General features: G+C 44.0%; 1 non-coding gene across 1 annotated transcript; it reads right to left on the reverse strand.

Annotated features, from left to right (window-relative positions):
- Positions 1 to 7,670: 7,670 nt before the first annotated feature.
- On the reverse strand, positions 7,671 to 7,743 carry trnaf-aaa. Its single transcript has one exon. It is a non-coding gene; the product is annotated as a tRNA-Phe (tRNA).
- Positions 7,744 to 14,731: the final 6,988 nt, after the last annotated feature.

Genomic DNA, 14,731 nt, shown 5'->3' on the forward strand with positions numbered 1-14,731 from the left:
GCAAATTCAGTAATAAAAAAATACACAATTCTGAGGTTAGAAGATTGTATCAATAGGATTGGCAGAGCATCATCCTTCACAAGATTGATTTAGTGAAGGATACTGGCAGATACCATTGACATCAAGGGCTACAGAGATATCAACTTTTGAAACGCCACATGGGTCCTATCAATGTTAAGTCCTGCCATTTAGGTTCAAAATCGCTGCAGATACATTCCAAATACTTGTCAATCAAGTAATAGTTCATGTACCTAATTCTGCGATTTACTTAGATCACATATTAATAGAGAGTAAAATTTGGAAAGAGAACGTAACACAATTGGGAGCCTTATTAAAACAGCTAAAATTAGCTAAATTAGTTATAAATTTTTACCAAAAGTGAGCTTGTGTAAGCGATGCTAACTTAGCTAGGGGTGCACAACAGCTCAGTGGTTAGCATTCTGCCTCACAGCACCAGGGACATGGGCTCAATTCCACTCTCAGGTACTGTCTGTGTGGAGTTTGCACATTTTTCCTTGTATCTGCATGGGTTTGCTCTGGTTTCCACCCACAGTCCAAAGATGCACAGGTTAGGTGGGTTGGCCATGGGAAATGTAGGGTTACAAGGATGGGGTGGGTCTGGGTGGATGCTCTTTGGAGGGTTGATGTGAACTTGATGGGCCAAATGGCCTGCTTCCACACGTTTTAGGACAACATAGAACATAGAACATAGAACATTACAGCGCAGTACAGGCCCTTCGGCCCTCGATGTTGCACCGACCTGTGAAACCAATCTGAAGCCCAGCTAACCGACACTATTCCATTATCATCCAAGCGTTTGATAAGGTTCCCCATGGTAGGCTATTGCAGAAAATATGGAGGCATGGGATTGAGGGTGATTTAGCGGTTTGGATCAGAAATTGGCTAGCTGTAAGAAGACAGAGGGTGGTGGTTGATGGGAAATGTTCATCCTGGAGTTCAGTTACTAGTGGTGTATCTCAAGGATCTGTTTTGGGGCCACTGCTGTTTGTCATTTTTATAAATGACCTGGATGAGGGTGTAGAAGGATGGGTTAGTAAATTTGCGGATGACACCAAAGTCGGTGGAGTTGTGGATAGTGCGGAAGGATGTTGCAGGTTACAGAGGGACATAGATAAGCTGCAGAGCTGGGCTGAGAGGTGGCAAATGGAGTTTAATGCGGAAAAGTGTGAGGTGATTCACTTTGGAAGGAGTACCAGGAATACAGAGTACTGGGCTAATGGTAAGATTCTTGGTAGTGTGGATGAGCAGAAAGATCTCGGTGTCCATGTGCATAGATCACTGAAAGTTGCCACCCAGGTTGATAGCATTGTTAAGAAGGCGTACGGTGTGTTAGGTTTTATTGGTAGAGGGATTGAGTTTTGGAGCCATGAGGTCATGTTGCAGCTGTACAAAACTCTGGTGCGGCCGCACTTGGAGTATTGCGTACAGTTCTGGTTGCCGCATTATAGGAAGGGTGTGGAGGCATTGGAAAGGGTGCAGAGGAGATTTACCAGGATGTTGCCTGGTATGGAGGGAAGATCTTATGAGGAAAGGCTGAGGGACTTGAGGCTGTTTTGGTTAGAGAGAAGAAGGTTAAGAGGTGACTTGATAGAGACATACAAGATGATCAGAGGATTAGATAGGGTGGACAGTGGGAGCCTTTTTCCTCGGATGGTGATGGCTAGCACGAGGGGACATAGCTTTAAATTGAGGGGTGATAGACATAGGACAGATATCAGAGGTAGGCTCTTTACTCGGAGAGTAGCAAGGGTGTGGAATGCCCTGCCTGCAACAGTAGTAGACTCGCCAACTTTAAGGACATTTAAATGGTCATTGGATAAACATATAGAACATAGAACATTACAGCGCAGTACAGGCCCTTCGGCCCTCGATGTTGCGCCGACCTGTGAAACCAATCTGAAGCCCATCTAACCTAAACTATTCCATTATCATCCATATGTTTATCCAATGACCATTTAAATGCCCTTAAAGTTGGCGAGTCTACTATTTTTGCAGGCAGGGCATTCCACGCCCTTACTACTCTCTGAGTAAAGAACCTACCTCTGATATCTGTCCTATATCTATCACCCCTCAATTTAAAGCTATGTCCCCTCGTGCTAGCCATCACCATCCGAGGAAAAAGGTTCCCATTGTCCACCCTATCTAATCCTCTGATCATCTTGTATGTCTCTATCAAGTCACCTCTTAACCTTCTTCTCTCTAATGAAAACAGCCTCAAGACCCTCAGCCTTTCCTCATAAGACCTTCCCTCCATACCAGGCAACATCCTGGCAAATCTCCTCTGCACCCTTTCCAATGCTTCCACATCCTTCCTATAATGCGGTGACCAGAACTGTACGCAATACTGCAAGTGCGGCCGCACCAGAGTTTTGTACAGCTGCAACATGACCTCATGGCTCCAAAACTCAATCCCTCTACCAATAAAACCTAACACACCGTACGCCTTCTTAACAACCCTATCAACCTGGGTGGCAACTTTCAGGGATCGATGCATATGGACACCAAGATCTCTGTGCTCATCCACACTACCAAGAATCCTACAATTAGTCCAGTACTCTGTATTCCTGTTACTCCTTCCAAAGTGAATCACCTCACACTTTTCCGCATTAAACTCCATTTGCCACCTCTCAGCCCAGCTCTGCAGCTTATCTATGTCCCTCTGTAACCTGCAACATCCTTCCGCACTATCCACAACTCCACCAACTTTAGTGTCATCCACAAATTTACTAACCCATCCTTCTACGCCCTCATCCAGGTCATTTATAAAAATGACAAACAGCAGTGGCCCCAAAACAGATCCTTGAGGTACACCACTAGTAACTGAACTTCAGGATGAACATTTCCCATCAACCACCACCCTCTGTCTTCTTACAGCTAGCCAATTTCTGATCCAAACCGCTAAATCACCCTCAATCCCATGCCTCCGTATTTTCTGCAATAGCCTACCATGGGGAACCTTATCAAATGGTTTACTGAAATCCATATACACCACATCAACCGCTTTACCCTCATCCACCTGTTTGGTCACCTTCTCAAAGAACTCAATAAGGTTTGTGGGGCACGACCTTCCCTTCACAAAACCGCGTTGACTATCCCTAATCAAATTATTCCTTTCTCGATGATTATAAATCTATCTCTTATAATCCTTTCCAACACTTTACCCACAACCGAAGTAAGGCTCACTGATGTATATAATTACCAGGGTTGTCTCTACTCCCCTTCTTGAACAAGGGGACAACATTTGCTATCCTCCAGTCTTCTGGCACTATTCCTGTAGACAATGACAACATAAAGATCAAAGCCAAAGGCTCTGCAATCTCCTCCCTAGCTTCCCAGAGTTTCCTCGGATAAATCCCATCTGGCCCAGGGGACTTATCTATTTTCACACTTTCCAGAATTGCTAACACCTCCTCCTTATGAACCTCAATCCCGTCTAGTCTAATAGCCTGCATCTCAGTGTTCTCCTCGACAACATTGTCCTTTTCCTGTGTGAATACTGACGAAAAATATTCATTTAGCACCTCTCCTATCTCTTCAGACTCCACGCACAACTTCCCACTACTGTCCTTGACTGGCCCTAATCTTACTCTAGTCATTCTTTTATTCCTGACATACCTATAGAAAGCTTTAGAACATAAGAACATAAGAACATAAGAACTAGGAGCAGGAGTAGGCCATCTGGCCCTTCAAGCCTGCTCCGCCATTCAATAAGATCATGGCTGATCCTTTCATGGACTCAGATCCACTTACCCGCGTTCTCACCGTATCCCTTAATTCCTTTATTGTTCAAAAAAATCTACCTTTTTTTTAAAAGCGTTTACTGAAGTAGCGTCAACTACTTCACTGGGCAAGGAATTCCATAGATTAACAACCCTCTGGGTGAAGAAATTCCTTCTCAGTTCAGTCCTAAATCTGCTCCCTCTAATCTTGAGGCTATGCCCTCTTGTCCTAGCTTCACCTGCCAGTGGAAACATCCTCTCTACTTCTATCTTATCTATTCCCTTCATAATTTTATATGTTTCTATAAGATCCCCCCTCAATCTTCTCAATTCCAATGAATATAATCCCAATCTACTCAGTCTCTCCTCATAAGCCAACCCCCTCAACTCCGGAATCAACCTAGTGAACGTCCTCTGCACCCTCTCCAGTGCCAGTACATCCTTTCTCAAGTAAGGAGACCAAAACTGCACACAGTACTCCAGGTGTGGCCTCACCAGCACCTTGTACAGCTGCAACATAACCTCTCTGCTTTTAATTTCAATCCCTTTAGCAATGAAGGACAAAATTCCATTTGCCTTCCTAATTACTTGTTGTACCTGCAGGCCTACCTTCTGTGATTCATGTACAAGGACACCCAGGTCCCTCTGCATAGCAGCATGCTGCAACTTTTTACCATTCAAGTAATAATCCTTTTTACTATTACTCCTACCAAAATGTATGACTTCACATTTATTTACATTGTATTCCATCTGCCAGGCCTTTGCCCACTCACTCAATATATCTATGTTCCTCTGCAAAGTTTCACAGTCCTCTGCACACTTTGCTTTGCCACTCATCTTAGTGTCATCTGCAAACTTTGACACCCTACATGTGGTCCCCAGCTCCAAATCATCTATATAAATTGTAAATAATTGTGGTCCCAACACCGATCCCTGAGACACACCACTAGTCACTGACTGCCAGCTAGAATAGCACTCATTTATCCCCACTCTTTGCTTCCTGTTAGTCAACCAATCCTCTATTGATGCTAATACTTTACCCTTAACGCCATGCATCCTTATCTTATGCAGTAGCCTCTTGTGCGGCACCTTGTCAAAGGCCTTTTGGAAGTCTAGGTACACCACATCCACTGGGTCCCCATTGTCCACCTCACTTGTAATGTCTTCATAGAATTCCAAAAGATTTGTCAAGTATGACCTGCCCTTCATGAACCCATGCGCGTCTGCCCAACGGGACAATTTCTATCAAGATGCCTTGCTATTTCTTCCTTGATAATAGACTCAAGCATCTTCCCCACTACAGAGGTTAAGCTAACTGGTCTATAATTCCCCATCTTTTGTCTACTTCCCTTTTTAAACAGTGGCGTCACATTTGCTGTTTTCCAATCTGCTGGGACTGCCCCAGAGTCCAGCAAATTTTGGAAAATTACCGCCCGTGCACCTGCTATTTCTCCCGCCATCTCTTTTAGTACCCTGGGATGCATTCCATCAGGGCCAGGAGACTTATCAATCCTTAGCTCCCTTAGCTTGCCCAACACTACCTCTTCCGTAATTATGATTGTTTCCAGGTCCTCACCTACCTTCGTCTCTTTGTCTATTACTGGCATGTTATTAGTGTCCTCCACTGTGAAGACCGATACAAAATACCTGTTCAATGCCTCGGCCATTTCATCATATCCCATAACTAAATTCCCCTTCTCATGCTCTAAAGGGCCAACGTTTACTTTAGCCACTCTTTTTCATTTTATATATTTATAGAAAATTTTCCTACCTGTCTTTATATTCTGTGCTAGTTTTTTCTCATGTTCTATCTTACTTTTCCTTATAGCTCTTTTTGTGATTTTCCTTGATCCTACCTGCTAAAGACTTCTCATGTCCCCTCCTGGCTCTTCTTAGCTCTCTCTTTAGGTCCTTCCTGGCTAACTTGTAACTCTCAAGCGCCCTAACTGAGGCTTCAGACAAGGACAAGTATTGCCAAGAACAGTGAAAATAATGACCTTGATGGAATACTCCATTCCTAAAACTAGATGGAAAGCCATCAGATTTTTGGGGATGTATAAGTTTTGTTGGAACCTTGCCAAACTTTAGCACTGAAGCTGCACCTCTAATGGATGTATTCCAAAAATAGATGGAGATATGGATCAAAGAGATGGAATTGCAATAGCCACAAGAGATGAATGTGTCGCTGGTAGAATCTGTCAATTGTACATTATTAGAAATTGGATGCATCTCTAGACTGTGTGGAATAAAGTGGGTAAAATACCAGACTCCCTGAATAATAAGCATCAGAACTAATTAAGGATTTACACCTCTCTCAGGTATGGATAACAGACTAAAATCTTTAAGAAGGATGGACCATTCTTTGTAAAATAGTGAGAATCTTTTATTTTATTAACATGGACGAAGTGTTCAGTCAGATACCATTGTTATTAAGCAAGCCATTGACGAAGGAAGCTCAGACGAAACTGTACACAGAAAACGAGAAAGCTACTGCATTTGAAAAATCTGTGAATTTGTGATTTACATAATTGGGACACTATTCCATTTCTTTAACGGAACATAACTTTCCCCACTAAAGAAATCAAAGATGCGATAAGGACATAAAAGGAAAAAAAATTTAAAGGCAAAAATGTAATTGTGGCAGAACTAAATAGGCATTTTGGTCATTCATCCTCCACAAGGTGAATAATCTCAGTAAAGGATGCAGAAATAAGGAATGGTGAAGACAATAAGCTTCTGGAAGAAATAAGCTGTCGATTTGTAAGAATTGCCAACAGACACTGTCATGTCGCAGGAGAGAATAGAAAAAAATATCCTTGTTAAACAGCCCTTACTGGGGGATTTTAATAAGGCAGTGAATATGGATTTAAAGGTAATAAAGAACAAATATTTTCACTTTACATTCTGTAGATTTGGGAACCTGATTTAGTCTATGACAACATTTAACAGTAAAGATAAGAAAATAACTGTCGATAAGATCATGGAAAAGTGGTTAGGGCCTGGACTTGGAGCAGAATTTCTCACTGACAATGGAGGTGGTAGCGGGGAGTTTGCTAATGGTGGATTTTTGATTTGATTTGATTTATTATTGTCACATGTACCTAGGTACAGTGAAAGGTTTTGTTTTGCATACAGTACAGGTAGATCGTACAGTACAAAATGCATCAGGGTAATGTGTGTTTAAGCTTTTGTATCTTCTGCTTGACAGAAGAGGTTGGAAGAGATTATAACTGGGGTGCAAGGAGTCTTTAATGATGTTGGCTGCTTTTCCAAGGCAATGAGAGGTAGAGATGGAGTCAACGGATGGAAGGTTGGGTTGCGTGATGGAATTTGGAGATATGCATACAAATATGAAGGTGGCAGGGGTACAGGAATGGCACCATGCAGTTATGGGAAAGGGTGAGACCAAGAAGGACTTGAACCTGAGGGTGACAACTTAATAAAAGAGATTTGTGTGGGCTAGGAGCCAATGGATGTTAGTGAGCATTCAGGTAATGAGTGTGAAGGTGTTTGTTATTAGTTGTGGAGTTTTTAATGAGTTCATACTTCATAGAATCATAGAATCCCTACAGTGTGGAAACAGGCCATTTGGCCCAACAAGTCCACACTGACCCTCAGAGCATCCCACCCAGACCCCATCCCCCTATAACCCACCTAATCTACACACCTCTGAACACTACGGGCAATTTAGCATGGCCAATCCACCCTAACCTGCACATCTTTGAACTGTGGGAGGAAACCCACGCAGACACAGGGAGAATGTGCAAACTCCACACAGACAGTTGCCCGAGGGTGGAATTGAACCTCGGTCCCTGGCACTGTGAAGCAGCAGTGCTAACCACTGAGCCACCGCACTGCCCCTAGAAGGAGCACTTCACTCTCCTCCATCACAGCTAAACAAAGGCTAACCTGATCAGCAATCACTCATGTTGCCAAAACCCAGAATTGAACCAGAGACCTTTAGATCTTTAGTCTAATGCTCTCCCAACTGAACTATTTCAGCTGACTGCTTATCAGGGAAGGAAGTGGGGATGAATTCTGAGTGAGTGACTCCAGATGACTGATATTTTATATTTTCTGATTTCCTTTGACAGCATAAATAGTGTCAACCATGGACAGCTTCCCCTTTCTCTGATGGGCCAAATGACCTTCATCTGGGCCATAACACTTCTGAGATTCACTGAGACCTGGTTACTCTCAGGTTACTCTTGTGGGATCTTACTGTGCAGAAATTGCTTGCCTCCTTTCCCAAGATGCAGTGGTGACCATGCTTCAAAAGTATTTTTGTTGGTGGTGAAACACCTGGGGACATCCCAAAGATGTGAAGGACACTTCCAAGATGCATATCGTCCTCTCTGGAAGCTGGCAAATAGGGTTCATGACCTGACTTTGACATGAGCAACACAGAGAAATGCAGTAATGTCCCAGCCTTCTCTGGGAAGCCTGAGTCCTCAGTCCAGGGCCAGAATCTGTCAGCAGAAGATAAGCCCATTTATCTCAGAAGCATGCTCTCTCACAAACTGTCTCTGTTGATGAGAGGAAAGCAATAATTGCCAAAGCAAGAGTCACCTTTGGCAAACTTTCAAGTTCAATTTGAGAACGAAGAAGTCTTGGGCCAACCTGAAACTCCATCGAGCAATAATCCCGACCAATCTGCTTGGCACGCCTGAGACGGGGTTTGTAGAAAGGTTTCATACCAAGAAGCTCAACCTCTTTCTCTTGAGAACCTTTTGAGGGGGAGGAGGGGGGTGGTCATATGGCAGAACAAGACCCCAGCAGATGCTGAGGCCCTCACTCAACCCAATAATACCAGGTACCCATACCATCTTGGCACAGTCCCAACTGAGTTAACCTGGTCATGCTGCCAGAATAGCTGACACTCACTAACCAGAGTGAACGTTCGGGATGGCTGGAGTCTGAGCTCAAGGGAACATAAGAACATAAGAACTAGGAGCAGGAGTAGGCCATCCGGCCCCCTGAGCCTGCCCCGCCATTCAATAAGATCATGGCTGATCTTTTCATGGACTCAGCTCCATTTACCCGCCCGCTCACCATAACCCTTAATTCCTTTACTGTTCAAAAATCTATCTATCTTTGCCTTAAAAAACATTCAATGAGGAAGCCTCAACTGCTTCACTGGGCAGGGAATTCCACAGATTCACAACCCTTTGGGTGAAGAAGTTCCTCCTCAGCTCAGTCCTAAATCTGCTCCCTCTGATTTTGAGGCTAAGCCCCCTGGTTCTAGTTTCACTCACCAGTTTCTCATGAGTATCTGTGGAGTCTTTCCAGTGAGTCACTCATTGCAACCAACTCAATGCTGTCCTGGGTTTTCTCCATCCTGCTTCATGATCTGTGGAGCCTGGTCTAACTAGAAGAGAGACTTGTATCGATCACTAAGTAATTTATTCCGTGAGCAACTAGTCACATGGATATCATGGATTGCAATGGTATGACAGACATTGTTATAAACACATGAGGAAGGCTTAATTGTCAGAATTCCATAAAATGTCAGCCAGGATCTCTGCAGATGGTGTAACCAGATTAAAAAAACAAACATACCAACTCCCTCGAAAGCAAAGGCTTATCAGAAACACGAGGAGGAAAGATCCTGAAGTTGCACTCACCCAAAACTCAATCATCTGTGGTATCCTCTCCCCTTCACAGCAGATCACCCTGGGTGCTGTCAACCCAATAGAATCTAAAATGCCAGACAATTTGTCTTGGCGAATAAACAGAAAGGATGGTGATAGAAAGTTAAATGTGCACCTGAGCATTGTAACGATAACAGTGACAATGCCCAAGGATATTGAACCCATTCAAATACCAATTCCAGTCTTTTAAGAAACAATTCATCAGAGACTCTCTCATGGTCAGAATTTAATGTTATTCCTTTTAAAGTATATGCTGCACATTTTATAGAACAAAGAAAATATACAGATTTTTTTATGTACAACACATAAATGACAAGATTTACATAATCAGAGAGAAATCTGAAATAGTTTAACTATATAGAGACTATCTGGGTACAGGATATGTACACACACATTCATAGGATGCAAATTAGATTGGTTACATTAAAAATAATGTACTGTGTTAGAATCAACACACTGCTAAATATTTATATGCTCTGCTCTCTGACGTGTATAAGTTACTAAATTAACAACTGTATTCCAGCCACTACAGGGACAATAATAAGGCTGACCAACTCTAAATTTTGTCATAGCTGAATAATTTCCTGTCCTCTCACTAGCACCAAATCACATAAGGGAAGCTTGTGAGGTACAGACAGAAGATGGGAACAGCACAGGGAGACAGACTTAGAGCCATAGCACAGACACAGAAGGAAATGTGAGGGAATCTCTTGGAAATCTCTCTCCACACTCAACCCAGAGGGTCATTGGTTCAAGCCCCACATCCAGAGACCTGAGGCCATACAACAGGCTGACTCGCGTGGTGCAATGCCGAGGGAGTGCTGCACTGCCAGAGGCGCCAAGCTGTAGGTGAGGTTTGACTATTCTCAGACAATGTAAAAGCTTCTCTTTCAAAGACGAGCATGGGAGTTCTCCCCAGTGTGTGTGACAATACTTAAATTACCGAAACCATGCCATAATCACAGTGCTGATTAATGGGATCTTGCTGTGTGTAGTTGCCATGTTTCCTGAATCACATCAGTGGTGACACTTCAAAAATAGGAACTCCCTTGGCTGTAAACTGATTTGGGATGTCTTGAGGAAGGCTTTCTTTCCTGTTTTACAAACCGGGCAGCTGTTATTCGCTCTCAAAACTTCCTACCACAATTAACCAACTCAAGAAAACTCTCGGATTAAAAACGAGATTTGCTCACCTCTATGCCAGACAAAAGCACATCAGCAACACCTCCATTTGTGACAATAACAGGATTCAAAATGTCAATGAAACTGGATTAAAAGTTTAACCCCTGGGAGATGCACTCTGCGGGCGTGTAAGACAGTAACTGAACAGGAGCTGCCTCTGCATATTGCTCACTTCCACATATTACTCTCACAACAACTCAATTAAACTGAGCAAATTTGATTGCTAGTTTCTGATGTAGGGTAACATCCTGAAATCTTTATCCTGTTTTCCTCCACAGATACTGCCTGGCCCGCTGAGTATTTCCAGCATTTTCTCTTCCAAGTTTGAATTTCCAGGGTCCATGGTATTTTGCTTTTGTGATCTCAGTGAAAGTCGCGCCTTGATATTTTACATTTCAGGGACATTTTGAGTTTGGCTTTGGGCCTAGGATTTGTCCTGAAGTCTCCAGGAACTGAAGATTAATATTTGGGACACTGTTGGAAGCAAAAAAAAAAACTCTAGAGAAATATCATATACTCTTAAAAGAAATAATTTATGTTGAACAAAAACAGAAGTTGCTGGGAAAGCTCAGAAGGTCTGGCAGCATCTGTGAGGTAAAAACAGAGTTTTGGGACTGGTGACCCTGCCTCAGAAAAGTTCTGAGGAAGGGTCATCGGACTCGAAACGTTAACTGTTTTTTCCTTGACAGATGCTGCCAGACCTGCTGAGCTTTTCCAGCAACTCCTGTTTTTGTTCCTGAGTTACAGCATCCACAGTTCTTTCGGTTTTTAATTTATGTTGAATACTTTGCTAAAAGTGAGAGATAAGAAAATGTTGCTTGACTTTAGGATCAATTGGCATGACCAATAGAGGAAGGTGGAGAGAGGGGGGTGCAGAATCATTGGAGGTTCATGTGATGAACCACCCAGGAATCCATCCAATAAGAATAGCTGACATTTGTCAGGATCCAGGTGGACAGATGCAGTTTTATCTCAAGGTTCATTTATTTGGTTCCATCTTGGCTTTTGAGTTGGTGACTTCAGCAAGAATGCCAACATCCCGGGAAGAAGATTGTCACTTCCCTGGTGACTGTCTTCAGCTATCGAAGGGGTTTACACGGTGGATGTGAGGATACAGCACAGCTCACTCCTTCATTAAGGACAATATCCAACATCACAAACACATGAGCTCCCAGGTTCAGGAACGTCACAATTGCTGGGGAAGACCAAGGAACATTAAATTCATCTTCTCTCCATCTGGTGTGGGATTATTGGGATCAGACTCCAACAATGAATCCATAATCAAGCCAGGTGTGAGGAGGGGTAAAGCCCCAGTGGGGGCGGGGCAGAGATTTGGAAACAAATGGTCTCTCCTGAGCATGTTCCGCTCACCGCGTCACATCTCACATAATACTCTATCCAGAATCGTAATTCTATGGGAGCAATCTGTCAACTTACACATGGATGTATCAATATGATGAGACCATAAGAAACAGCAACAGGAATAGGCCATTCAGCCCCTCAGGCCTGCTGCACCATTCAATAAGATCATGGCTTATCCAACATTCCTCACATCCAATTCCCTGCATTTTCCCTGGAATTCATGATTCCCCAACTGATTATCCTCTCCACCACCTCCCAAGGGAACTTGTTCCATAGATTGCGATGTCATTTGCCCACATCAGTTTAGAATGTCGCATCTTCAAATCCAGGCTACATACTCTGCACAAGGCAGGGCAACTTATGACAGTCAACATTACCTCTGGTACATTTTGTGGTCACCAATCACAGGATGGAAAGTGGAAGTGTTTGATCATTGCAAACCATTTATTCCTACAGAATAATTTGAAAAATATTGGCAAACTGAATAATGTGACAAATGGACAAAGTGTGGAGATAGTAAGAACTGCCGATCCTGGAGTCAGAGACAACTCAGTGTGGAGCTGGAGGAACACAGCAGGCCAGGCAGCATCAGAGGAGCAGGAAAGCTGACATTTTGGGTTGGGACTCTTCTTCAGAAAATCAAAGTGTGGGGATACTTTTCTCAAAATGCTGGAAGAAAAGAGCTAGAAAGTCACTGGTGAACCTAAAGATCTTGGGAATGATTTGAAGAGCTGGGAGTTGTCCCTGATGCCCTGGTCCACCATTCTACCCTCTGTGGGAAGCACAACAGCATTGTGGGTGGCATGGTGGTTCGGTGGCTCAGTGGTTAGCACTGCTGCCTCACAGCGCCAGGGACCCATATTCGATTCCATCTTCAGGCTGTCTGTGTGGAGTTTGCACATTTTCCCCATTTTTCCATGGGTTTGCTCTGGTTTCCTCCCACAGTCCAAACATGTGCAGATTAGGGTGGATTGGCCATGCTAAATTACCCACAGTGTCCAGAGATTTGCAGGCTAGGTGGGTTAGCTATGGGTGATGCAGGGTTACAGAGACAGGATAGTGGGTGTGTCTGGGTGGGACACTGTCTGGAGAGTTGGTGTGGACTCAATAGGCCGAATGGCCTGCTTCTACACTGTAGGGATTCTACGAGCCAAATCCACCAGGTTCTGGTCATTTTGTTTTTGTTATGTTTGGGGTCCTTCTGTGCACACAATGGTGGCCACAACGACCAAAATGATGAGTCTGTAGGCTTCAGAGTCACTTATTGTTGAGGAGACACTTTGAGATGTTTGTGAAACCTGATACATTTCAATATAAATACAAGTCACACCATCTCTGATTCAGTGAGTAGCTTTTTTCCATCTGGGATCCTATTCAGAGGCTGTGGAAGGTCAATTTACAGATTAATAATTAAACTTTCCACAAATCTTCACCACACTGTATGCTTTTCCTTTTGCTTTTATGCTGTGTTGACTTTCTTTGTCAGCCGTGGCTACCTCATCCTTCCCTCAGTACATTTCTTCTTCCTTGGGATCAATTTCTGCTGTGCCCCCGAATCACTCGCAGAAATTCTGGGTCTATATTCAATGGAGTTTAGAAGGATGCTTGGGAGAGAAATCCCAGCGAAAATTATACGATACTGAGAGGCCAGGATTCAGTGGCTGTGGAGATGTGGGGTGGCACAGTGGCTCAGTGGTTAGCACTGCTGCCCCACAGCACCAGGGTTCGATTCCAGCCTCGGACGACTGTCTGTGTGGAGTTCGCATATTCTCCCCGTGTCTGCGCGGGTTTCCTCCGGGTGTTCCGGTTCCCTCCCACAGTCCAAAGATGTGCTGGTTAGGTGGATTGGCCATGCTAATTTGCCCCATAGTGTCTAGGGTGGGGAATGCAGGGAAACGGTAGGGGATGGGTCTGGGTTGGATGCTCTTCGGAAGGGCGGTATAGACTCGACTGGCCGGATGGCCTGCTTCTACACTGTAGGGATCCCATGATGTTTCCACCAATAGGAGAGACTAGGACCTAAAGGCACAGCCTCAGAGAGAAGGACTGACTCTACAGAAATGAGGTGGGAAGGAATTTCTTCAACAAAAGGGTGGTGAATCTGTGGGACACAGAAGGCTATGGAGGCCAAGTCATGGAGTCTTTAAGGCAGGGGTAGATAGGCTCTTGATTAGTAACGGGGTCAAGGGTTACTGGGAAAAGGCAGGAGAATGGGGTTGAGAAACATGTCAGCCATGATCAAATGGCAGAGCAGACTTGAGGAGGGCCAAATCAATTAATTCTGCTCCTATATATTATGGTCTTATGATTGGTTGGCCAGAATTGTGTAACATTCCTGAGTGAGAGTGAACAAGGTCACAGCAACAGGAAGCAGAGCTTTCACTCTGCCAGAGCCCCGTCACAGGGCGCTAATGGGAGACCAGCAGGACCAATGCTGTCTCCATGGCCACACAGTGGCAATATAATTTGAGGGTTTCCAAATTCCAGGCAGGATTTATAACAACCAAACTCTGTCAAATGTTGAAAGGTTTCGGGAATAGCACAATAGTCCCAACAGGATTGGGTTTGCTGCAGGTTACTCACCATCAACCCTCAGACAGCACCTTCCAAACCCACGACCACTTCCATCTGGAAGGACAAGGGCAGCAGATACATGGGAACACCAACCCTGCAAGTTCCCCTCCAAGACACTCACTGTCCTGACTTGGAAATATATTACCGTTCCTTCAGTGTCGCTGGATCAGAATCCTGGAATTCCCTCCCTAAGGACATTGTGGGTCTACTTACAGCACATGG

This window comes from Rhincodon typus, chromosome 16 (assembly GCF_021869965.1).
Source record: "Rhincodon typus isolate 14 chromosome 16, sRhiTyp1.1, whole genome shotgun sequence".
Classification (NCBI taxonomy): domain Eukaryota; kingdom Metazoa; phylum Chordata; class Chondrichthyes; order Orectolobiformes; family Rhincodontidae; genus Rhincodon; species Rhincodon typus.